The sequence below is a fragment of the Sapajus apella genome, unplaced genomic scaffold (genome assembly GCF_009761245.1).
Source record: "Sapajus apella isolate SASKATOON/1434 unplaced genomic scaffold, GSC_monkey_1.0 scaffold59, whole genome shotgun sequence".
NCBI classification, from domain to species: Eukaryota; Metazoa; Chordata; class Mammalia; order Primates; family Cebidae; genus Sapajus; species Sapajus apella.
Window position 1 is genome coordinate 5,839,795 of NW_022436999.1, and position 27,674 is coordinate 5,867,468.

The 27,674-nt window shown below is 40.0% G+C and overlaps 1 protein-coding gene across 9 annotated transcripts in view; it reads right to left on the reverse strand.

Annotated features, from left to right (window-relative positions):
* MPP5 (membrane palmitoylated protein 5) overlaps positions 1–13,905 on the reverse strand; it is a 101,777-nt gene extending 87,872 nt beyond the window's left edge. For 3 of the 9 annotated variants that reach the window (XM_032245860.1, XM_032245856.1, XM_032245861.1), the window contains exon 1: positions 13,502–13,615. The gene's annotated coding sequence lies outside the window, so the exon portion shown is untranslated. Of the gene's footprint in view, positions 1–13,501 lie in introns of all 9 variants that reach the window. The other 6 variants (XM_032245852.1, XM_032245854.1, XM_032245851.1 and 3 more) reach the window with 5 other exon arrangements.
* Positions 13,906–27,674: the final 13,769 nt, after the last annotated feature.

Below are 27,674 nucleotides of genomic sequence, written 5' to 3' on the forward strand. Positions count from 1 at the left end.
AGGCAGGCTGACAAGAACACAAATGTCAACAGGTTTAGAGTACAATTAACTTTTATTATTGTAGTACTGCTGACTGAGGGTATGAGTAATGTTCTGATTTTGACCAGACACTCTTATAGGGGAGGAAAGCATATGAGGATATTCTTATAAACAAAAAATAAGAATAAAAGGTCAATCTATACGATTAATATACTACAAAATCTAACAGGAAGAAGAGTTCACTAAGCTAAAACTACCTTTTCATTCAACAAGGTAAGTACCCACTTGGTACAAAAAAACTTGGATGGTCATTGTCAAGAAAAAGTCTGCTGAGGCAGAATGCTTATTTTTAAAGAAACTTAAAATTGCCGGGCGCAGTGGCTCGCGCCTGTAATCCCAGCACTTTGTGAGGCCGAGGTGGGCGGATCACCTGAGGTTGGGAGTTTGAGACCAGCCTGACCAACATGGAGAAACCCCATCTCTACTAAAAATGCAAAATTAGCCAGGCATTGTAGCACATGCCTGTAATCCCAGCTACTTGGAAGGCTGAGGCAGGTGAATCACTTCAACCTGGGAGTTGGAGGTTTCGGTGAGCCAAGATTGTGCCATTGCACTCCAGCCTGGGCAACAAGTGCAAAACTCCGTCTCAAAAACAAAAAACAAAACAAAAAAACTTAAAATCTAGTATAGATATCAGATAAGTAAATAAACAAATAAAAAAACAATACAAGCTGGGCACAGTGGCTCATACCTGTACCCAGAACTTTGGGAGGCCAAGGCAGGTAGATCACCTGAGGTCAGGAGTTCAAGACCAGCCTGGCCAACATGGTGAAACCCCACCTCCACCAAAAATAAAAAAATTAGCTGGGCATGGTGGTGGGCACCTGTAATTCCAGCTACTCAAGAGGCTGAGACAGGAGAACCGCTTGAACCCCAGAGGCGGAGGTTGCAGCAAGCTGAAACCACGCCACTGCACTCCAGTCTAGGCAACAAGACCAAAACTCCATCTCAAAGAACAAAAAAAGAAAAAACCAATACAGTACTATTTGGTAAATGCCATACTAAAACTGTAGAAAATGTCACGGGAGTTACTTGTAGAGGAAGAGCATCCTAAGAAAACTTGCAAAGGCGGGAAAAGAATACAAGCCCCAAGAAAGACACAAAAGACATCCATTACTCAAAATGGGGGAAAAAAAAAGGAAACAAAATATTAACACAAACACACTGACATCAGTAAAATTAAACAAATACTTTATCCAAACATAAGATTTTTAATCACCATAATGAAACTGAACACTGGAAACTATGTCTTTTTTTTTTTTTCCTGACAGGGTCTCACCATTGTTGCCCTGACTGGAGAGCGGCAGCACGATCATGGCTCACCACAGCCTCCACTTCCTGGGCTTAGGTAATCCTCCCACCTCAGCGTCTCAAGTAGCTGGGACTACAGGAACGCACATCCAGTTAATTTTTTGTATTTTTTGTAGGTACAGGGTCCCACTATGTTGTCCAGGAGGGTCTGGAACTCCTGGGTTCAAGCAGTCCTATTGCCTCAGTCTCCCAAATTTAAAGCCTACTTTAAAATGTGTTGTGTAAATGACCTACTGAAAAACACCTCAGAGTAATTCTTGAGTCAAACTGAGAGTTAGCACAGTGGCCAACTCCCGTAATCCCAGCACTTTGGGAGGCGAAGGGGAGGATCACTGTAGGCCAGGAGTTGAAGACCAACTTGGGCAGCATAGTAAGACCTCATCTCTACAAGAAATAAAAATAAAATTAGCTAGGTATGATGGTGCATGCCTATTTGAGCCCAGGAGTTGAAGGCTGCAGTGCGTTATGATCATGCTGCCATATTCCAGCCTGGGTGATAGAGTAAGACCCTGTCTCTTAAAAAAAAAAAAAAAAAATAAAAAAAAAAAAAACAAAAATAATTTGCTTGAACAGTCCCAGAACTCAGAAAGCCACTTTACTTACTATTACTGGTTTATTATAAAGGATACAACTCAGGAATAGCCAAATGAAAGAGATGCAAAGAGCAAGGTTTAGGGGGATGTGGTGGAGCTTCCATGCCTTCTTCCAGTTAAACCAGCCTCCCAGCACCTTGAAATATTCGCCAATTCAGAATCTCTCCAAACACTGTTATTTAGGATCTTTTATGGAAATTTCATCAGATAAGCATGATTAAATTACTGGCCATTGGTGACTGGCTATCTCTAGCCCCTCTTTGCTTTCCCAGAGGTTGGAGGTACGGCCCCATGCCTTGGTCTTTCTGGCAACCAGCCCCCTAAGCTGAAGCTATCTAGCGGCCTGCCAAGAGTGGATTCATTTAAACGAAAGATGCTCTTGGCTGGGCGCAGTGGCTCACATCTGTAATTCCAGCACTTTGGGAAGCCCAGGAAGGCACATCACAAGGTCAGGAGTTCGAGACCAGCCTGGCCAACATGGTGAAACCCCATCTCTACTAAAAACACAAAAATTAGCTAGGCATGGTGGCAGGTGCCTGTAATCCCAGCTACTCAGGAGGCTGAGGCAGGAGAATCGTTTGAACCTGGGAGGTGGAGGTTGCAGTGAGCCAAGATGGTGTGCCACTGCACTCCAGCCTGGGCAACAGGGCCAGACTCTGTCTCAAAAAAAAAAAAGAAAGAAAGAAAATAGAAAAAAGGGTTAACAACTTCTATAATAAAAGCTACGACAAATACAATTAAGAGACAAATAGAAATATTGGAAAATGATTCCCAACAAATATGACAGAATATATGCATGTGCACACACCATGCATACACACACACAGCTGTCTCAAAAAAAAAAATTAAAAGATGCTCTTATCACCCTCATTCAAACAAAAGACTCTCTTTTCACTTCTATGCTTAAGGAAATTCCAAGAAATTCAGACGCTCCAGGTCAGTTGCTAGGGACAAAGACCAAACATATATTTCTTATTATATCACAGCCATAGTAGGTGCTGAGATACTAAGACAAAAAAACACAACCCCTACCCTACCCTTAAGGAGCTTATTTACAATTTACAGGCTCAAAGTTCTTCACTTTAATTCAAGTACTTTTTTTTTGAGACACGTTCTCATTCTGTTGCCCAGGCTGGAGTACAATGGTGCCATCATGGTTCACTGCAGCCTCTACCTCCCAGGCTCAAGCAATTCTCTCGCCTTAGCCTCCCAAGTAGCTGGGACTTCAGGCGCACACCATCGTATCCAGCTAATTTTTGTAATTTTTGTAGAGATGGGGTCCCACTGTGTTGCCCAGGTTGGTCTCAAACTCCTGGGCTCAAGCAGTCCTCCTTCCTCGCCCTCCCAAGGCGTCGAGATTTCAGGCATGAGCCACTGAGCCCAGCCTCATGCACATTTCTAAAACACTAGGTAAAGTGGAAAATGGCTTTCATCAAAAAGTTTCTAATCTTACCAAAAAGACAATGTTAAAATAAGTCTTAAGGCAGGCTATCTTATACATAAAGCAGAAAAGCCAAGGGCTTTGGGATCACATAAAATGAATTCAAATCCCTTCTATCACTTATAATAGAACTATGGATAAAATGTTTAATCTCTCTGAGCCTCAATTTCCTTATATGTAAAAAGGAGAATGCTGACAATGAACTTAAAATGTACTGTTAATATTAAAGAAATATATACAAAGGATACAGCATAATGCATAACACATTAACAGACACAGCAAGGAATACAAGTCTGGGTAAGAGGGAAAAGCAGAAAGTATTGTGATTTGGTCAAACAAATTATCAATCTTGCTATAAATTTTAAGTATAAAAGGATAAGGTATAAAATATAGAAGGATAAGATTCCTTTAAGATGCCTACAAAAAGTATAAAATTTATTTTCATTAAGTATGTACTGACTACCCTTATGCAAATCACTATTGTGAAAAACATTTGCAGGTCATTTATATAGTAGATGAATCACCTGGATCAGTGGTTTGTATCTGGGGTTCATGACCTAATTTCCATGAATCTCTGCATATTCTATGAACAGTATGTGTGTTTCAGAGGAAGGACCCAGATGACTATCAGTCACAAAACAACCTGTTTAATACTATAATTTTTTGTTTAATATTAGACAGTTAAATTTGCATGTCCAGTATACATAAACTGGAGTTCATACAGTTTTCAATGTGAGACAATGTGATTTCCAATACTAAGACAGAAGAACCACTGTTTAAAGCATAACTTATTTTCTTCCAGATCTTTTTGGTCCATAAATATTTGAGTGTCTAGTACTTCAGAGCATAAATGAACATCAAACGATAGTCACAGCCCTCAATTACAGATTGAGTTACAAAAAAGAATAATGCATACTGTTCTAAAATTTTAAGAACTAAAATTTAATTGCCAATAGGAGGGTATGGAACGTTCCTAGAGGAAGGAAGAGTAGGTGACCAAGCTGAATTAAATGAAATGATGAACAGTCTCTTGGAAAAAGGTCTATTTACATCAGTGGTTTTCAAATTGTAGGATATGACCCATTTGTGTGCCATAAGATGGCTCTAGTGAATCTCAATCAACTTCAAAAAAACCAAAATAGAACAGCTTTATCTTAATAGAAACTCAGAAGAAACAACTTTCTGAAGCTTTACTTATATTTCAAACATAAGATAAAAATTAGTATCTAAATATGGATACTCTTTTAAGTACAAGCAAGTCCCAACAGAGCACCTAGTTCACTACATTCGTAAGAAGCAGTCAATCATGTTAAATGAATGAAGTCTTAAAGGCACTTCTAAAACACACAAGCAAAATACAGAATGCCTACTTCTTACATCAAAACAATGTATTTTAGGTGACATTCTCAAATCTTTTCTGTGACAATGTAAAACTCTCAAAATATAAAATTATATTTTGACACAAAATTCTCAATTTTTATGTCAAGTTTCGCACAATATTGTGAAGCCAAGGAATTATATCAAAAAAGCATAATTCAAGACCACTATAAACATGTAATTAAAATTTCTAATATATGAACTTATTAGCTATACTACAAACTGTAAAAAACCTGACTCTCCTTAATTATTCATATCTGTTGGTTTGTGACAAAGCACTGTGCACTGTTGAAACAAAGAGTGAATAAGTGAGTATTTTTTAAGTATGTGTCAGACATTTTGCTAGGTGCTTTCCATATCTTAATTTTTTCCTTCATCTTTCAAGGTGGTTACATGTCTTAGGTGAGAAAAATGAGGCCTAGCCTAGAATTACAGCATAAATACCCCAAGGCTCCTTCTACTACATGACTACAATTACTGTCATTTCTCCTACTGATTTTTTGCCTTAAAATATTGGTATGAGGCCGGGCATGGCGGCTCACTCCTGTAATCCCAGTACTTTGGGAGGCTGAGGCGGTCAGATCACCTAAGGTCAGGAGTTCAAGACCAGCCGGCCAACATGGTGAAAACTTGTCTCCACAAAAATACAAAAATTAGCTGGGCATGATGGCAGGTGCCCATAATCCCAGCTACTCGAGAGGCTGAGGCAGGAGAATCACTCAAACCCAGAAGGCTGAGGTTGCAGTGAGCCACGATTGCACCATTACACTCTTGCCCAGGCAACAGAGTGAGACTCTTGTCTCAAAAAAAAAAAAAAAAAAAAAAAAAAGTTGGTATGCAGGCCAGGCTTAGTGGCTCATGCCTATAATCTCAGCACTTTGGGAAGCCAAAGTAGGAGGATCACTTGAGTCAAGGAGTTTGAGACCAGCCTGGGCAACACAGTGAGACCCCATCTCTATTTCAAAAAAATAAAATACAAACATTGGTATGTAAACTAAGACCAGAGGTCAAATCAGGCACATCTTATTTTTGTAAGTTTTATTGGAAAACAGTCATGCTCGTTTGTTTGGCTACCTCTGCACTCTAACAACAGAACTGAGTACTTGCAACAGGGACAATATGGCCTACAAAACTAAAATATTTACAGAAAGTTGTCAAACCTGCCTTAAAGGAGCAAAAAACGCCAAGAACCTTAGAGGCCCAAAAACTTCAACGTTTAGGGTCTTTGAGACTATTAACTGAAGAAGAAACTATAAAATTGTATGAGACAGAAAGCCAAATTGTTTCAATTTTTATGTTATATCATGATTAGCCCAAATTTATACTAAAAAGCTTGATTTAGGAAGTTACTGTTTCATAATTAAACTGTTACCTGGCGGGGTTCAGTGATACACCAGTAATCCCAATGACTTGGGAGGCTGAAGTAGGAGAGTCACTTGAGCCTAGGAGTTCGAGGCTACAGTGAGTTAAGATCATGCCATTGTACTCCAGCCTGGGTGACAAGGCAAGATCCCATCTCTAAATAAAATAATTAACTAAAATAAAAATGAACTGTCTTCTGTAGCTTGAACTGATGAAGGAAAAAATCTCACAATTCAAAATATATTTAATGAGCATGTGTCATGCATCCACATTTCTTATGAAGGCTCAAAACAAAATGGCACCTGGCTTTTTCTTACTAGCATTTTATTTTATTTTTCACTTCGCACTTTTTGATTTAATGTATTTATTGAGTCAGGTGTGGTGGCATACATCTATAGTCCCAGTTAGTGTGGTGGCTGAGGCAGGAGGATCACTTCTGCCCAGGTGTTCAAGTCCACCCTAGGCAACACAAGTAAGACCTCTTAAAAAAAAAAAATTTACTGAAATGATTCTACTCTGTACTCTAACTAAGCTGAACATTTATGTGATTAACCAAGAGTCTATATTTGATTTTCTGGTATGAGGAAGGAGTTTGCTTTTATTTTAAAACTTCCATGGTTTTCATTCTAAGTAAAAACCTCCAAATCATATCATTTTATCTTCATTCAAAATACAATTCATTATCCAGGTCCATTTATTCATTCACTTGAGACAGAGGTCTCTCTCTGTCACCCAGGCCAGTCTTGAACTGAGCTCAAGCAATCCTCCTGCCTCAGCCTCCTGAGTAGCTGGGATTACAGGCATAAAACACCATGTCTAGCTTCTCCAAGTCCATTTGAACAACTTATCTAAACTACCAAACATGAAGAATGTTTGGTTACAGTCACACAAATAATATTTTCTTTCTTCAATTGGTAATTTTCAAAAAAAAATTTTTAGGGACCAGGTCTCACTGTGTTGCCCAGGCTGCAGTGCAGTGGCTATTCAAAGGTGTGATCCTAGAGCACTGCAGCCACCTGGGTTCAAGCAATTCTCTCATTTCAGCCTCCTGAGTAGCTGGAACTACATACAGTATGCACCACCACACCTGGCTCTCATTTAGCAATTTTAAATAAAAGTCCTCCAATAACAAACTCTAGAATAAATCAAGAAAATTTAAATCCTCCTAACATGTAAAACGCTTGAGCCCAGGAGTTCAAGACCAGCCTGGGCAACATGGCAAAGCCCTGTCTCTATTAAAAATACAAAAAATTTGCTGGCAATGGTGGCACCCATCTGGGGTCCCAGCTACTCAAGAGGCCGGGATGGGAGAATCACCTGAGCCCAGAAAGTTGAAGTTGCCATAAGCCATGTTGCACCACTGTACTTTAGCCTGGGGACAAAATGAGGCCCTATTTTTTTTTTTTTTTTTAAAGTGAACCAGATAAAGATGCTACTTCTCACCTCTCCTATTCGACATTCTCAGTGGAAGTTCTAGCCAAGTCAATATGGTAAGTTAGGGAAAAGAAATAAAAGGCATACAGACTAGAAAGAAAAGTTTTAACATGACTGTCTACTTAACAGATTCCAAAAAAAATTATTAAAAAAAGAAAAACCCCTAGAGCTAATAAATGAGTTTAGCAAAAGGTTAGGATAAGTCAATATACAAAAATTAATTTCTATATACTATCAGTGATCAAGGGGAATCTGATTTTTTGAAATTATCATTTACAATAGGACCAAAAAATTACTTAGGTATAGACTTAATAAAGTATTTGTAAGATCTGCCTATTGAAAACTACAACACTCACCTAAGTGGACAGAAATAGCATGTTCACAGAGCAGAGAACTCAAATTGTTAAGAGTCAATTATCTTCAGGTTGATATCTAAGTTAAACACAATCTCAATCAAAATCCCAACAGACACTTTGGAGGCCAAGGCGAGCAGATCACCTGAGGTCGGGAGTTCAAGACCAGCCTGACCAACATGGTGAAACCCTGTCTTGAAAAAAAATAAAATAAAAAATCCCAACAGAATGTATGAATCATCAACAAGATAATTCTAAATATTATAAGAATATTTAGAAAGATATTCTAAATATTTCTAAAGATATCCTGAAGAAAGGCAAAGGAACTAAAAATAGCCATAACAATTTTGAAAAATAATACAGTTGGAAGAGTCACATTACCTGATGTGAAGACTTATTTTTAAGCTATAGTAGGCCAGGCACAGTAGCTAACATCTATAATCCTAGCACTTTGGGAGGCTGAGGTGGGAGGATTTCTTGGGCTCTGAGGCTCGAGACCAGCTTGAACAACATAGGGAGATCCTGTCTCTACAAAAAAATTTTAAAAATTGGCCTGGTGTGGCAGCACACACCTATAGTGCCAGCCACTGCGGAGAGTGGGAGGATGGCTTGAGCCCGTGAGGCTGAGGCTGCAATGAACCATATTCACACCACTGTACTCCAGCCTGCGTGACAGAGTGAGACCCTGTCTTAATTTTTTTTTTTTTTAATAATACAGCCTGGGCAACATAGCAAGACCTCATCTCTACAAATAATTTTAAAGATTAGTCTGGTGTGGTGGTGCCTATGGTCCCAGATACTTGGGAGGATCACTTGAACCTGGAAGGTCAAGGCTCTAGCAAGCAGAGATCGCACCACTACATTCCAGCCTGAGTGACCGAGACCCTGTCTCTAAATTAAAAAAAATAAAAAGAATAGACAAAATAGATCAATTGAACAGTCCATAAACAAACCCACACAAATGTAGTCAAACAGTTTTTAACAAAGAGACAAAGGCAATTCAAATGAGAAAAAGATCGCGTGATTTCAACAAATAGTCATAGAATAACTGGACAAATAAATAAATCTCAACCTGTACTTCTCTCATTTTATACAAAAATAAACTCAAAATGGAACATAGATCTAAAAATAAAATTACAATATAAAACTTGGAAAACAAAATAGGAGAACAATCTCTCTGACCCTGGGTTGAACAAAGAGTTCTTAGATAGAATATCCAAATTTTAAAAATAACTTGGTCTTTCTCAAAATTTAAAACTTCTATACTTCAAAAGTAATGAAATATAGAAGTTATGAGGATGAAAAGGCAAGCCAGATTGGAAGAAAACCTTTGTAAATCACTTACCTGACAAAAGATAAAAGACTATAAAGAATTTTCGGGGCAGTGGCTCATGCCTATAATCCCAACACTTTGGGAGGCTGAGGCAAGACAATCACTTGAGCCCAGGAGTTCTTTTCTTTCTTTCTTTTTTTTTTTTTTTTTTAATTGTTTTTCAGATTCAAGGCCTTTGAAGAGCCCAGGAGTTCTGAGACCAGCCTGGGAAACATAGTGAGACCCCATCTCTAATAATAATAACAATAATAATAATAAACAACTCAGCAATTAGAAAATCCAATTTAAAAATGGGCAAAAGGTTCGAACACTTTATCAAAGAAGATATACAGATGGCAAATAAGCACATGAAAAAATGCTCAACATCCTTAGTCATGGGGGAAATGCAAAGAAAAATCACAGTGAGATGCTATTAGAATGGCTAAATCTAAAGATTGACCATACCAAGTGCTGATGTGAATGTAAAGCAACTGGACCTCTCATATATTGCTGGTGGAAATGTAAAGTGGTTCAGCCACTTCAAACACAGCTTGACTGTGTATTAGTTACCTATGACAACGTAACAAATTGCCACAAATTTAGTGGCTTAAAATAACATATATTATTTTACAGTACTATAAGTTAGAAGTCTGGCATATGCCTCCCTAGGCTAAAATTACTCGCAGGGTTGCTTTCTTTTCCAGAGGCTCTAAAGAGTAATCCATTTCCTAGCCTCTTCCAGATTCTAGAGACCACTCACATTCCTTCGTTTGTGGCCTGCTCTCCTCTATCTTCAAAGTCAGCAATCCTGCACTTCTCTGACGCTGCTTTCATTGTTACATCTTTTTTTGATGCTACTCTTTCGCCTCTTTCCTTTTTAAGATTCTTGTGATACAGTGGGACCACCTGAATAGTTCAAAATAATCTCCCTATTTTAAAGTCGTTCTGATTAGCAACCTTAATTCGCTTTGCCATGTAACCAAACATATTCATAGGTTCCAGGGATTAGGATATCTTGGAAGACCTTTATTAGGTCTACCACAGACAGGTCTTTTAATAAAATTAGGCTAAACCTACCATATTCCATTTATAGGTACTTAAGAGAAAGACTTAGGTTGACACAAAACCTGTTTGCAAAGATTTACAACAACTTCATTCAGTCACAAAAACCTGAAAACAAATGTCCTTCAACAGGTTAATGGATAGGTGATGGAACTAACTGTTGCTTGGTAGTTGCATAACTCTCTGAGTTTGAATTGTACAATGAAAATAGTTAATTTCATTTCATGTAAATTAGAGTTAAAAATTTTTTAAAGAAAGGAAGCAATTACATTTCTCATCCATCAGATTAGCAAAAATGTTTAAATTTTACAATGCCAACTGTAGGCAAGGATGCGAAGCCACAGTCACTCATTCATTCAGGTAGGTATACAAACATTCTAGGAAAGCCACCACACATGTGCTCAAGGAAACATGCACAAAGATATTTATTAAACATTGTTTGAAATATTAGAAAACTGAAAACTCTTCAGTAGGGGAACGCATTGCGGTTAGTGGTTACTAAAAAAGAAAAGGGAAAAAATGCATGAGAGAAAGAATCAACCCTGCCCGTTAAGTGATTTGGAGAAGACAACTACTTACTGGTTTATTTAACACTAAAACATCCTAAGTGCACTGAACTTAGAATATGGAGACAAGCATTTTAGTATATGCATGTAGCTCCAAGTCTGCCATTTACTAGCAGTCAGACTATGGATTACTGAACTCCTGCAAGTCTCTCTTTTTCATGGAAAATGAAGAGGTTAGACTATATAACCACTAAGATTACTTCCAACTCAATGATCCTATGATTGAGTAAGAATATGATAAAAAATTATATTCCATTTACAGGTACTTAAGAGAAACAAAGACTTAGGTTGACACAAAACCTATTTGCAAAGATTTACAGCAACTTTATTCCATCACAAAAACCTGAAAACAACTCAAACGTCCTTCAACAGGTTAATGGATAGGTGATAGAACTAACTGCTGCACTTCTAGCAGTGGCTCTTGCCTGTAATCCCAGAACTTTGGGAGGCCAAGGTGGGTGGATCACCTGAGGTCAGGAGTTCGAGGCCAGCCTGGCCAACATGGCCAAACCCTGTCTCCAATGAAAATTCAAAAATTAGCAGGGTGTGGTAACCAGGGCCTGTAGTCCCAGCTACTCAAGATGCTGAGGCAGGAAAATCGCTTGAACTCAGGAAGTGAAGACTGCAGTGAGCCCAGATCATACCACTGCACTGCAGCCTGGGTGCAACAGAGCAAGACTCTGTCTCACAAAAAGAAAAGAAAATTATATTCTAAAGCACATATGCCAAGATAGTATTTTTTCTAGACACCCTGAAATCAGAAAATATCAGAGAAATGGGGAATCTCAGTATTATATAAAATTAATGAAATTTCTTGGACTGTCTGATAAAATTTTATTTAAATTTTTTTCATAACATAGCCCTCAGGAGATCCTGAGAACACGTGCCCCTGTGATGAGATTTTTAATCAAGATTATAATTCTAGATCATGTAAAAACCAAACCCACTGTATGACTTGGGTCACCCTCAGGTAGAACTTATATATTCTCTCCCGTTTTAACATTCTAAAACAAGTTAATGTTAATCAAACCACCTTCACTTGTCAAGTTCAAGTCTGTCTAGCCAAAAAACCATTCAGACACCTAGTAAAACTTACTCGATTTTTTTTTTTTTTTTTGAGACAGAGTCTCGCTCTGTTGCCCAGGCTCGAGTGCAGTGGAGTGATCTCAGCTCACTGCAACCTCCATCTCCTGGTTTCAAGCAATTCTCCTGCCTCAGCCACTCGAGTAGCTGGAATTACAGACCTATACCACCACACCCGGCTAATTTTTTTGTATTTTTAGTAGAGATGGGGTTTTGCCATGTTGACCAAGCTGGTCTCGAACTCCGGACCTCATATGATCCACCCGCATCGGCCTCCCAAAGTGCTGGGATTACAGGCGTCAGACACCGCACCGGGCCAAATTCACCAGATTTTTAAAGATAAAATAATGAATTGCTTTTCCTATTTTTGCCTGTTTCATCTATAAATTTCTTACATTATAATTTAAAAGCTCACCCTGCTGCAAATAGAAAGCTTATAAAGTCTATCCACAATGTACTATGTCCACGGGGATCTAGTAAAAATCGGCAGTTCATAATTCAAGAAAGCTTACTTAATAACTTTCATTACCACCAATACTTATACTTCAAAGACACCAATAACCAACACGTCATTTGTTCCTATTGCAGAATTTAACAGGTAATTAACCTCCTGTATAATCCAAGAGCATAATTAGTAAACTATCATTAAAACATATTTTTAAAATCAGAAATATTAACACCTTTCACTGTGTCAGTCAAATCAAAATTTCACAATTTTTGTTCAACTGACTTTCCAAATCTAAATTCTTTCTATTGTAAACGAGTATGGAAACAAAACACACACTACATACTACATCTAAAAACTTACTAGCCATCAGATTTTAATTTTAGCATAAACTGTCAAGAAAAACCTTTCGACCGAAACCTACATTCCAAACACATTACTGTATATCAATCAAGTAAACAAGGTGAGCTATTATCTTTAGAAAGTTACATAATTTACTACAAAGATCATTTAAACCAACCTTCATTAAACGTAGGTTACAATTTACAGGCTTCAAAGTTCAACGTGCAAACTTAAATTATCAGAAACTATTAACAAAATTAGGCTTTTATTTAAAAGTGGTCACAAGGAAGCAGGAACTGTTTGCGTGTTTAAGAACGCAATGAGTAGCAGAATACCAGCAGCTGACTCAGGCAGAGGGACGCTGAATACTTTCTGACTTCTAAAGGAAAGCTCCCTAGTCGATTTCCCCGACCCGGCCGGGAGAGTCCCGCCGGTCGCGACCTCGGGGCCGGGGCGCAGGGGGAAGATCACTGCCCGCCGCGCCCCCCGCACCTCCGGCCGGGCCGGCTGTGGCCCGCGCCAAGGTGCATGCCCGGCCAAGGAGAAGGAGCGGGCACAGCGCAGGCAGCGTTGCTCCAAGGGACAAAGGGTGGGTTCACACCCTCCACGGCTACGGCTCCCGCGCCCAAGGAAGCCCGCCTGGCGGCCGGGGGTCCCCATCCCGCCGGAGTATGCGCGACGTGTGGGGGAGGGGGAGCCCGGCCGCCCCTCCCCCGCCGCGCTCCCGGAGACCTGTTGATTAAGATCTCCACAGCCCAGCCGCCGCCAATCCGCCTCTTACCTCCGCGCCCTGGCTCCGCAAGCCTCCCGCCCCGGCCGCTCCTAAGCACTGCAGAAGCGACAGCCCTCCGGCGGCCCTTAAAATACCGGATAAAGAATCCAGAAACTCCCGACTCCTCACCTCAGAATCCTTAGTCCCCGCCCCACAGCCAGCCTCCGCCGTCGCCGCCGCAGCCGCCAGCAACTCCACCTCTAGACCGCGCGAGACCGGCCCCTGCGGCCGCCGCGAGACCGCGCACGCGTCCCCGGGACTCTGGCTCAGCGGGCACGCTGGTCCCAGTCCCACCCCGCCCGTGAGAGGCTGTAGCGGCTCGCCCAATCCCTAGCCGGTGCGGAGAGAGCGCCCGTTCATTGGTCGTCTCCTCAGCTCCCGCCGGCTGCGCGCACTCGCGCGCCTCCAAGTCTAAAACGCGAACTGCTCGGGGCTGGCTGGCCCTGTGGAGCCGCTTCGGGGTTTGGTGGGCGGGCTCTGTGGTGTGGAGACGCTAAGGCTTCCTTGGAGCTTTACAGCCCTTGGCTCTTCTGTCTCTGGATGACGGTTTCTGAAGAAAATACGATCCCTCTTGAAGATATTCCTCGTGTCCTGTCAAGTTAGTCATACAATCTAACATTTGTTTAAAAAAAAAAAAATGACGTAAACACCTGGATGTGTGCAGTGTCCCGCAGAAGACTCCAGAATGCACTGACTTCTGAAAACCAGAAAGCAAGGATGGCAAGGGCTGGAGCTATTTCCCAGAGGTCTCCTGAAGAGACAAAGAGTTACGCAGGCCAGCCCATGCCCTGGGCACGGCTGGCACCCTCGGGACCTGGATGTGCCACCCTTGAAATGGGCAGGACTCAGGGGGGCTCGGGAGGAAGTCAGAACAGATTGGAGTACGTTCTAAGGAGAAATACCAGCAAATGTGTCTTGACACTTGCAATAAAGCCATCGGTTGGTCTCTGCCTTGACAGTACCTTCCGAGGAACCCCACCCCACCTTTGAACACGTGCAAGGTTTGTTAATCGACCTCTCCTATGGGGCCAAAATCTGCCTATGACTCCAGCCCAGGGGCACAGTCCTCCCTCAAAGCCTGCGGATATGCTATTTCTCACGATTTTCCTCATTTTGCCCCACCGCGCTTTTCCATCTTTCAATCTCCCCAGATCCTGACTTTCAAGTTCTTTCACATTCTTCCCCATTAGGCTCTTCTGGACAGCCTATAGGTTGTTAGTGTCCCTCCTTAGGGACACGGTGATGCCCTGAACGAAGCAAACCATTGCTCCTGCTGGTGAAGATTTTCGGGACGCCTACCCTTCCCAGATTTATCTTTCTCAAATCTGATCAGCATTCTGTCCAAGTGTTTAGTAAGACAGAGCCGAGGGCAGAACTCTGCTACATGCCTCTAAAGACCTTAATGATCCTGCCTTCAAAAATTTCTCAGTAGGCTTTGAGTACAGATGGACGGCACAACCAAAATGTCTTCTTGGCCCGTATTCCTCCACAAAGATGCCGTGAGAACTGGTGAAATGCCCAACTGAAATCCAGATAAAGTCTATCTCCAGGATTCCTAGAAACCATTAGCCATACCCCAAAAGAAAAAACGGTTAGTGTGTGTGACTTACTTTGTTTTCTAAGTTCTTTTGTTTGTTTTTGTTTGAGATGGAGTTTTACTTTTGTCACCCAGGCTGGAATGCAGTAGCACGATCTCAGCTCACTGCAACCTCCGCTTCCTGGGTTCAAGTGATTCTCCTGCCTCAGCCTCCCTAGTAACTGGGATTACAAGCGCCTACCACCAGACTCAGCTAGTTTTTGTATTGTTAGTAGAAACAGGATTTCACCACATTGGACAAGCCAGTCTTGAACTCCTGATCTCAGGTGATCCACTCTTCAGCCTCCCAAAGTGCTAGGATTACAGGCATGAGCCACTGTGCCCAGCCTCTAAGTTCTTAAGTATATAATATAAATAATAATTCAAGAAGCTTCCTTCAGCTCCTCAATAAATTCTTCTTTCTCTGGCTTATAATTTCCCATTTTTGGCACTATTGACGTTTGGGCTGGATAATTCTTGTGGGGAATGTCCTGTGCATCATAGGATGTTTAGGAGCATCCCCAGCCTCTGCCTACTAGGTGCCAGTAGCACCACCCTCCCCAATGTGACAATCAAAAATGTCATTACCGAAGGTCATGGGGAGAGATGGGCAAAATCACCTCCAAGGTAAGGACTGCAGATCTAGCTGTTCAAAGAAAGGACCTCTTTGGAAAGTATATCTTTATCTAACTTCCAATCTCAGCCCCAGGCAGTTTTGCAAAACAACAAGAAAACACACACACAAAAAAAAGCCTCCACCCAAATGAACACTCCAAGTAACTAGCCTTGATTCTTCAGGTGCTTAGATTCCTGTTACAGGACCCTACCCTAATAAAATGATTATTAATATGAGTGTGAGATAATAGAGCAGCTACTGATCTCAAAATATGTGAAAATTCCTTTATAAAGGGCTATAACAATTCAGACGGGCATTTTTTCAGGAACAGAGGCGCTATAAAAATGTTAGTTATGGACTGGCATGGTGGCTTACACCTGTAATCCCAGCATTTTGGGAGGCCAAGGTATATGGATCCCTTGAGCACAGGGGTTCAAGACCAGCCTTGGCAACACGGCAAAAACCCATCTCTACAAAAAATACAAAATTAGCTGGGCATGATGGTGTGTGCATGTAGTCCCAGCTACTTGGGAGGCTGAGGCAGGAGGATCATCTAAGCCTAGGGTGTTGAAGCTGCAGTGAGCTGAGATTACACCACTGCACTCCAGCCTGGGCAATAGCGTGAGACCCTGTCTCAAAAAAAGTTATTATTTTACCTCCTAAAGATATTTTCATTTTAAAAGAAGGCAGATCCTACAGCAAATAACAAATCTACTCTCTAGTGGGTCAGGTGCAGTGACTCACGCCTGTGATCCTAACACTTTGGGAGGCCAAAGTGGTAGGTTTGCTTGAGCCCAAGAATTGAAACCAGCCTGGGCAACATAGGGAGACCCCATCTCTACAGGAAAAATTTAGAAATTTGCTGGGTGTGGTGGTGCACTCTTGTAGTACTAGCTTCTTGGGAGGCTGAGATGGGAGGATCCCTTGAGCCCAGGAGGTCTAGTGAGCTGTGATTGTGCCACTGCTCTCCAGCCTGGGTAACAGAGGAAGACCCGTCTTTAAAAAAAAAAAAAAAAAAAAAAGAAAGGAAAAAGAAATCTGTTTTTTCTGGTGAATTGAGTCAATGCAAGAATCTCCAAGTAATACAAATTACTGGCATATATGTAAAAAGTGAAGAGTAGCTGAAAGAGAGAATGGTATAGAAATTGGAGCCATGGTGATTAGATTTGAATTTTAGCTTTGCTGCTAACTAGTTCTGTGATTTAGATGTGTGACAAGCTTCCTGGGTCCAAATTTTCTGATCTGTAATATAAAGCAGTTAACTACTTTTCCCCACTAGTTTTAGGATTCTGGTAGCCTCTGCATATAGACTCTAACATGGATAGCATAGGAGGTTAAGAGAAGATAATATTCATCCCAAAATAGAATGAAATGGGTAATCTGTGGTTTAAACCCCATGTCGGAAGGGCTGTTCATCCTTGTCAGGAGGCAGTTCACCTGCTGAGTCACTCTAACAAATTTGTAGCTAAATATTATGGGTGAGTAGTGAAAGCCTAACTGTAAAACCAGGTGTAAGGTAGATAGTTACCATAGTAAATACCGTCCCTTCTTCCTCATCTTGTCATCTGCTTAACCCATTGTCTATCAATATCCCTGATTACATGTTTATGTAATAAGATGCCATGCTATTTTATTTCATTAAAAGTTTTGGGAAGCCAGGCATGGTGATGTGTGTCTATAGGCCCAGCTAATTAGGGGGCTAAACTGGGAGGATCTTTTGAGCCCAGGAGGTCAAGTCCAACCTGGGCAACACAGGAAAACCCCCTTCTCTAAAAATTAAAAAAAAAAAAAAAAGTTTGGAGGGAAATATATTCATGTTGCACTTCAGCGACTTGTAAAAAGATCTGAAATTTTGGTTTTCAATATTCATTATTCCCTATTATATATGAAATCAAGTCTTAACTAGGGCTGTTATATCTCCTCTTTGTACTAGTGAAACCCAGGTCTTCACTAGTATAGTTTTTATAACCTGGCTTTCACTAGTACATCAGTGAATTAGCACTTAGAATTAGAATTTTCGGCTGGGCACGGTGGCTCACGCCTGTAATCCTAGCACTTTGGGAGGCCGAGGTGGATGGATCACCTGAGGTCAGGAGCTCAAGACCAGCCTGGACATCATGGTGAAACCCCATCTTAAAAAAAAAAAAGAATTAGAATTTTCATAGGTGAATTAGTAGCCTAATCACTTATAATTGTATGAACCAGATGATCAGAGAAATGTATAATAAAAGCGAAATACTCACTGACTCAGGTAAAAGAGAAGCTGTGAAACAAAAATCACCTACTAATACTAGTACTAGTAAATAAGTTGTTTTTTTTTTGAGACGGAGTCTCGCTCAGTCGCCCAGGCTGGAGTGCAGTGGCGCAATAGCTCACTGCAACCTCTGCCTCCCAGGTTCAAGTGATTCTCCTGCCTCAGCATCTCAGTAGCTGGGATTACAGGCACCCACCACCACACCTGGCTAATATTTTTTGAATTTTTAGTAGAGACGGGCCATGTTCAAGACCACCATCTTGACCAGGCCGGTCTCAAACCCCTGACCTCAAATGATTTCGCCCACCTCGGCCTCCCAAAGTGCTAGGATTACAGGCATGAGCCACCATACCTGGCCAAATATCTAAAATAAAAAAAATTTAAAAAGCAAACCAACAGACCATGAACTTTTCTAATTTAATTGGGTTTGTTATCATTTTTATTTTGATGTTTTATAGCAGAATTTAAACTTTCATAAATCTAGTTAAATATAGTATATCCCTAAGCTAAGAACATTATACAGTTGTTATGGAATGGAAGGTCCCACTATCTGCATCAGTGTAATTCAGTACAGGTCAGTATTATTCAACTTAATTGACTTTAACAAATGATTACTCATTTAATGGGCTAAACATTGTACTGTAGGCACTGAAACTTGTGTGACAGTCCTTATCCTGGAGGAACAGGAAAGGTAGGAAAAAGGACACGATAAGATAAATAAAATACAAGGAAAAGCATGGTGAATGAAAGTAAATGCTCTTTTCTTTCAAAGAAAGACAAGGTCTTATGCCAGGATGAGCTTTACTATCTAGTGAAGGTCAGGGTGGGAAGAGTGAATAAACTGCTCGGAAAGTACTCATAATAATAGGAAAATCAAGATCTTATACATGGCTTTAAAAATCTAGGCATGAGTTGCGGGGAGGAGTGGGGAGATGTTGGTCAAAGGATACAAAATTTCAGTTAGGAGGAATAAGTTCAAGAGATCTATTTGTGCAACTTGGTGATTTTATCATTGATAACAATGTATAGTATACTTTAGTATACTTAAAAGACTAGATTTTAAATGTTCTTACCATGAAACAAATGGTATGGGAGGTAATGTTAATTAGCTTGATTTAGCCATTCTACGATGTAAACATATTTTAAAATACTATGTTTATGTCATAAATATATCTATTTTTTTATCAATTTAATTTAAAAATTTTTAAAAGATACACATAAAACTTTTTCTAAATGTGAATGACTGAGTGAAATAAACAGAGAAAAGAAGCATAAGCTTAATAGGGAAACAAGAGTCAACAAAAAGCCTCAGGGTAAGATATTCAATATTTAGAATGTCAGTCATTTATCACTCTTTTATTTGTACCCATTAGGGTGGTCCTGTGCCAGTCTGGAGATGTGTCAAGAAATAAAACAGCGTTCATGAGAAATTTTATTTCCAAGGGAGGAGGTAGGTAAATTTAAGACTTGGAAAAATTTCTAATGAAGGAAAGATCAAGACCAGATGTCAAGAAAGAGGAAATGAAGTTTGTTCGCCTTGAAAAGGGCTATAAAATTACCTATATTTTTTCCTCATCAACCTTCCAATCACACTTCTGTTTTGTGTGAAAAATTTCAGTGCTACTTTAATTAATATTTACATGTAAATACCTGTCACTGGATCTAGATGGTATCTGGCGTGAACTTTTTTTTTTTTGAGATGGAGTTTCACTCTTGTCGCCCAGGCTGAAATGCAGTAACGTGATCTCAGCTCACTGCAAACTCTGCCTCTTGGGTTCAAGCAATTCTCCTGCCTCAGCCTCCTGAGTAGCTGGGATTACAGGTGTGCGCCACTACACTCAGCAAATTTTTTGTATTTTTAGTAGAGGTGGGGTTTCACCATGTTGGCCAGGGTGTTCTCAAACTCCTGACCTCAGATGATCCACCTGTCTCGGCCTCCCAAAGTGCTGAGATTACAGGTATGAGCCACTACATCTGCCTGAACTTTAAAGAGTGGAACTCTAATGCCTCTTCTCCTATTCTCTCTTGAACTCATTCCACTTAACATGTAGTCACTGATTTCGCCACTTTGTTAAATGCAAAAGTCAGTTTTTACTCATCTTATGTGACCTGTCTGCAGTATCTGATGGAGCTCATAATTCTCTCCATTTTCTTCTCTGGGCTCCTGAAACACCATTCTTATTTCCCCTCCCATCTCACGGGAACTTCCTCCTTAGAATCCTTTGCTGGTTCTTATTTATCTCCTTGTATGCTAATATTTGGAGTGTCCCAGAGCTCTAAAATGGAACATTTTACTCCTCTCTCTGCCTGGGTTTAAATCCAGCTCTATCACTTGCTAGCTGTCTAATTAGAAGAATGCCACTTAATTTCTCTGAAATTTACTTCCTTCTTCATAAAATGAGTATAATAAAAGCAGCTACTTCCTACAGTGCTTGTGAAGATAGTGAATTTATATATGAAAGGGCTTAGAACAGTGCTGGACACAGTATGTATTAACTCTTTGTCTTTATTTTTATCATGTGTTCTTTGTTACTCCTTACATTTTTTCATCTGGTCTCACGGCTTCAAATTCCATCTATATACTGTTCACTCCAAATTTTTCTTTAGTCTGAACTTCTGCCCTAAATTCCAGAATCCTACATTCAACTATCAGCTGGAATCTTCATTTAAATTTCTAAGTATTGTACATTTTACATGGCGGAACTATTGATTTTAACCCAGTTTCCAGTTATCCAGGTGTTCTTTCACATGGCACATTCAACCCATCAGGAAATCCTGTTTATCTATCTTCACTTCTCCCCATCCTCACTGCTACCATCCTACTCTAGACCATCATCAGTTTTTGCTCGGATTATTGCTCTAGCCTTCTTCCTACCTGTCTGAGACAGACTGGGGGATGTCAGCCAGAAGAAGGGAGTTTCAGATGGAAACTGCAGTTCAGATAATAGGAGGTAATGCTAACTAGAAACTTGTAAAAACTGTCAGTAGCAGCAGATATCTGAGACTTTGCAAATTTCTTTCTCATAGAAAAGCCCTACCTTCTCATGTGATAAACTATGGCAGAATTGGAATAGGTATTTGGTCTTCCACCAGGTTTTTAAAAGTGTGTTGGGAGGCCAAGGTGGGTGGATTGCTTAAAATCGGGAGTTTATGACCAGCTTGTGCAACATGGTAAAACATGGTAAAAACCCCATCTCTACTAAAAATACAAAAATTAGCCGGGCGTGGTGGTACACGCCTATAGTCCCAGTGACCCTGGAGGCTGAGGCAGGAGAATCGCTTGAACCTGGGAGGTAGAGGTTGTAGTAAGCTGAGATTGTATCACTGTACTCCAGCCTGGGTGACAGAGCAAGACTCTCTCTCCAAAAGAGTAAAAGTGTGTTGGTGGAATAGGAGACATGGGAACAGCACAGTAGAACCCTTCAGGGCTCTCAGAGAAAATAGATACTATTTTCTTTTTTTTTTTTTCTGTTTTCCAGAATAATTTTAGGAGAATTTTTTAAACCGTATTTGGAAATATAAATGGTTTTAAATCAAGTAAATGTGAACAATGTGTAGCTTGTGCCAGGACCTGACTAACCCAGTACTTAGACTGAAAGCTTTCAGGCCTCTGGCCTCTGGGTAACACTTCAAGCAAATGCAGGAAGACAGAACAGCAAACAAGTCTCCCAACCCGAGTTATCTCAGCCCAGGGCACTGGAGAACTGAGAACAATTTGGCAACAGGCATAAAAATGCACTGATTTTTTTTTCCTTTTAAGTTTAGACTGAATATAGGCTATGAATACACCTAGGATCTTGGTAAAATGTGAGAATTCACTTTAATAAAGAAAACGGAGTGCTTTCAAAGGGTGCCCAGCACTTTAGTCAGTATTTCATAAAACCTTTAGAAGCTCTCGTCTAAAATATACACAGAAGGACAAGTTCTTTTCTCTAATAGTAGAATTAGAGATAAATGTGATTTTGTGATCCAAAATTACCTGCAAATGTTATTTCTCCCATGCTGCAGCTCAGGAAGCCAGAAGCAGCTTAGCTGGGTGGCTCTGGTTCAGGGTGTCTCCTGAGATTACAAGCAGGGTGTTGGCTGGGACTGCAGTCACCTGAAGGCATGACTAGGACTAAAGGATCTGGTTCCAGGAGTCTCACTCAAATGTCTATTAGCTAGAGGTCTCTGTTCCTTGTCATTTGGCCTTGTTCCTTGTCATAAGAGTTGGTCTTTGTTCCTTCTCATAAGGAACAGCTGGCTTCCCCCAGGGTAAATGATCTAAGGATGTGACAGCTGGCTTAAGAGACAGCAACAGGTCAGGCATGGTGGCTCATGCCTGTAATCCCAGCTACTTGGGAGGCTGAGGCAGGAGAATCGCTTGAACCTGGTAGGCAGAGGTTGCAGTGAGCCGAGATTGCGCCATTGCACTCCAGCACAGGCAACAGGAGTGGAACTCCATCTCAAAGAAAAAAAAAAAAGAAAGAGAAAGAGAGAGAGCAACAAAAACAGAAACCATAGGGCTGTTTTATGACCTAATCTCCAAAAACCACACATCACCACTGCCACCTTATTGGCTACAAGCAATTTGCTAAATCCCATCTTCACCCAAAGGAAGGGAAATAGGCTCCATCCCTTGTAGGGAGGAGAATAGAGCATTTGTAGACATATTTTTAAAACCACCAGATAATCTAATGTATGATAAGTACTATAGATACAAATTATCATGTTAATTTTTTTTTTTTTTTTTTTTTAAGACACAGTCTCACTCTGTCACCCAGGCTGGAATACGGTGGCATGATCTGGGCTCACTGCAACGTCTGCCTCCCAGGTTCAAGTGATTCTCCTACCCCAGCCTTCCTAGTAGCTGGGATTATAGATGCCCACCACCATGCCCAGTTAACTTTTTTGTATTTTTAGTAGAGACAGGGTTTCACCATGTTGGCCAGGTTGGTCTCCAACTCTGACCTCAAGTGATCCATCCACCTCGGCCTCCCAAAGTGCTGGGATTACAGGCATGAACCACTGAGTTCGACCTATTGAGGTATAATTTGTATGCAAAAAAAGGCACCTATCTTAAAGTATTTAGTTGGATAAATGTACACTCTAACATAACCACTGCTGCAATCAGGAGATAGAATGTTTCCATCAGGCCCGACTTAGACCCAGGCTGCAGCAGTGGCATGGGTCACTGCAGCCTCGACCTCCCAAGCTCAAGCAATCATCCATCCTCAGTCACCTGAGTAGCTGGGACCTTAGATGTGGGCTGTCCCAGATAATTTTTTGTAGAGACAGGGCCTCACTATGTTACCCCGGCTGGTCTCAAACTCCTGGGCCCAAGCAATCCTCCTGCCTCAGCCTCCCAAAGTGCTGGGAATATAGGCATGAGCAATCATGTCCAGCTGATCACATGTCTTAACTTAATTTTCCAAACTGTTTTCCAAGGTGGTTGTACACCAGCTACAGTGTATGTTGCCCTTTGAAGGATTATGTTGCTAGACAGAAATAATCACTCATAAGTTTCTTCCTGTAAAAATCATTTTGTTAGATACTCTTTTTCCCCCCAAGTGAACAAAAGTAGAAGTTACAGATAATCTGTATCACGAAAACAGTTTCTATGATGATATAGTCATCTCCAAATTAGAAACTGTTGGTTTATGTCTATACCTAACTTAAAAACATTAGTCTCCTTTTGGTTTCATGAAACCTCTGCTTTTACTCCTAATTGTGAAGGTTGGAAAGAAACTCCTTCTATCTTTGGAACAGCAGGGAGAGGAGGAGGGGAATTCCCTGGGCTGTGAGCGAAGAAATTGGGTAGATGGATTTTCTCTAAAGAAGTGCTGTCTGATGGAAATCTATTATGAATCACATTTTTTTCCACATATGTAATTTTGTGACACATTGCTTAGTAGGCACATCAAAAAAGTAAAAAGAAACATGAAATTAATCCTTAAATATTTTTATTTAACCAATATTTTCAAATATTATTTAAACATATAATCAATATAAACACCTTTTTTTTTTTTTTGAGATGGAGTCTTGCTCTGTTACCCAGGCTGGAGTGCAGTGGTGTGATCTTAGCCTACGGCAACCTCTGCCTCCCAGGTTCAAGCAATTCTCTTAGTTCAGCCTCCTAAGTATCTGGGATTACGGGGTCATATCACCACGTCCAGCTAATTTTGTATTTTTTTAGTAGAGATGGGGTTTCACCATGTTGGTCAGGCTGGTCTCAAACTCCTGACATCATGATCTGCCCACCTCAGCCTCCCAAAGTGCTGGGATTACAGGTGTGAGCCACCGCGCAGGGCTTATAACACTTATTAATGAAATATTTTGCATTCTTCTTTTCTCAAAGACTTCTAAATCTAGCATATATTTTACACTTACAGTGTATTTTACTTTAGACACTAGATTTTCAACAGTTGAAGTGAACAAGGTAGCCCTACCAAAACAATAAAGTTGTGTTTATGGAAAAATATTGTACATTGTTCTAGTTTTAAAATTAGAATTTAGATTTATTAAAAAGAATCTAAAATTCAGTTTCTCAGTCACACTAGCTACCTTGCAGGTGCTCAATAGCCATATATGCCTAGTGGCCACCGTATGGGACTATGCAGTTCTAGAGAGTTGCCTGTGGGGCAGGAAAAGAAAGATGGAGATGAGAGATATTCTCAGTTTACAGTAGAAAAACTAGTATTGTTTGTGTGAGATTTGACTTAAATAGATTTCCATAACTTTTTTAAAACCTAACTATCCTTATTCTGAATTTAAAATATGAGTTCTAATGTGAATCGAAAATTTGTGTTTAGCTTGGCTGTTGGCCTTCTTGGGTTCAAAGGCCATCTCCGCCATTTTCTAACTGTGTGACTTGGACAAGTAACTTTAACCTCTAAGCTTCACTTTTACCATCTGTAAAACAGGGAAAATAATAGTGTCCCTCATATTATTGTGAAGATTAAGTGAGATAATACATAAAAAACATGTTGTAGAATGATTAGCAGCTTTTAGAAAATAAGTGATGGCTTTTAAAAAGTTAAACTGGCTGGGTGCAGTGGCTCACGCCTGTAATCTTAGCACTTTGGGAAGCAGGCGGATCATGAGGTCAAAAGATCAAGACCATCTCAATATGGTGAAACCCCATCTCTACTAAAAATACAAAAGTTAGATGGATATGGTGGTATGTGCCTATAGCTTTATGGGAGGCTGAGGCAGGAGAATCGCTTGAACTTGGGAGGTGGAGGTTGCAGTGAGCCGAGATCATGCCATTACACTCCAGCTTGATGACAGAGCATGACTCTGTCTCAAAAAATAAAAATAAAAGTCAAACCACTCTCTGGATGGGGACTGTCTGTAGTTTCTTTTTTATTTTTAAAAGTACATGTTTTTTTTTTTTTTTTTTTTAACCTGTTTAAAAATTACACATTGATTCAATAAATACTGTCTCCCAGCACCAGGTAGTCAGCTAGAACAAAAGATGAGCACGGTCCCCACCTTCAATCACCTCACATTGTCTAATGTTAGAAACAAAACAATGTTGGACTAATGTACAAATGAGAAAAGTAAAAACAAGAGAATAACAAAATTTTCCACCAATTCCAAAGAAAAGAAATCCCATAGGTAAAAACTGAGTTTATAAATTGGAAATCTTGTAGTTTTGCATAGTCCTCTAGCTTCCTTTAAAATAAATATCCACAATTAAATTAGTTAAGATTTATGAAATTAGATTGACATGGATTTGAATTCTTAATGATTAGCAGTAGGCTTTATTTCTGCCACATAGAAGACACTGCTTAGTTTTCCTCTTGCACTGATTGTCTGTTCCTGAGCTGTGTTTGCTTTTTCATTCAGTAGTTTGTATCTGATTTTTTAAAAAAGGTGGAGAAGTCAGTCCATTTAATCAAAAGTCTGAAATACAGAATATTTTTAATGTTATTACTGTTAAGACAAGAGAAACTAAATATAGATAAAATAATAATTGAAATAAATAAAATTATATTTATACTACAACTTTTCTTCTTCATATAAAAAATAAAGATATTTTGGATGAATAAGATATCTTTTTTTTAAAATCTAGCGATTAAAACATTATTAAAAGAAACATAATTTCTTAAAATTCTTGTTTTTAAAAGCTGTTTCTACCCAAGCAAAAACCTATCCATTCAGGATGTTAAGATTAAGATTATGGGCTTTTACTCTTTTAAATTTCTTTCTTTCTTTTTTTTTTTTTTTTTTTTTTTTGAGACAGAGTCTCCATCTGTTGCCCAGGTTGGAGTGCAATGGCAAGATCTCAGATCACTGCAACCTCCACCTCCTAGGTTCAAGAGATTCTCCTGCCTCAGTCTCCCGAGTAGAGCCGGGATTACAGGCACATGCCACCATGCCTGGCTAATTTTTGTATTTTTAGTAGAGACAGGGTTTCACCATTTTGGTCAGGCTGGTCTCAAACTCCTGGATCTGGTGATCTGCTGGCCTTGGCTTCCCAAAGTGCTGGGATAACAGGCATGAGCCACAACATCGGGTCTTACTCTCTTAAATTTCGGACAAAATTTAAAACAAACAAAAAAGAAAATAAAAATTCTATACCTGCTATTGGTTTATTTGCAAGTTTTTAATCTGTGCTATACTGAATCCTAAGATTTGGTCATCAAGACCTACATACATCATAATGTGCTATAGTAAATAAGAGTCCAATTAACTTTCACATTACTTCAGTTGTAATAAGATGAAATCTTTCACATTATTTGTAGTAACATGAAGTCTGTATTGGTAACAAACTTTTCCTACCATTAAAAATATCTATACCTTTCCCCATATATCAGCAATTTAAAATGTAAGTATTTGGGAGCAACTTTTTCAATTTAAGAAGTCAAAATTTAAGTATGGTATATATATAATTTTTTGTCATTCTTTGCATTTGAAGCTCTCTCTTAATGAGACCCTAATATTCGAAATTTTGTTGCTGAATATAGCCATCAAAGGATTGAGATTGTTGTAAAATACTGAGTTATCTTGAACGAAATTTCTCGCTTTAAATTCTATGCTTTATTCAGAAATGGCAGAGCTTGGGACTCTATCTAGATGGATGTAGGAGGCAGCACATGTCATCCTGTATGCTACCGGTCACTGTCTCCACACTGTACAACAAGTTAAGGGGAATATTGGGAGCATTCTTAAGGGAGAAAGAAGTGACAAAAAAAACAGGTACAGATCAGGAAATGTATGTGGAGGCCTGGGAATTATTGAGTGTGGAAATTTGTTGCTTTTCAGCCACATTCTTCTCCTCTGATGCATTACCTTTCACCTATAGTGTGCATCTTGGTGGGGCCCTGTTAATAAACAAAATGCTCAGCTAGGCATGGTAGCTCACACCTATAATCCCAGCACTTTGGGAGGCCAAGGCGGGCGGAGGACTTGATATCAGGAGTTTAAGACCAGCCTGGACAACATGGTGAAACCCCATATCTACTAAAAATACAAAAATTAGTTGGTTATGGTGGTGCTTGTCTGTAATCCCAGCTACCCAGGAGGCTGAGGCATGAAAATCACTCGAACCCAGGAGATAGAGGTTGCCGTGAGCCGAGATTGTGCCACTGCACTCCTGTTTGGACAACAGAGCAAGATTCTGTCTCAGAAAAAAAAACAGAAAAAATAAGTAAATAAGTAAATAAACAAAATGATCAAGTGATAAGCTGGCTTTGGTGGCAGAGTAAGAGAAGGATGGACAGAAGTGTGGGCACCTCAATTCTATCAGCAA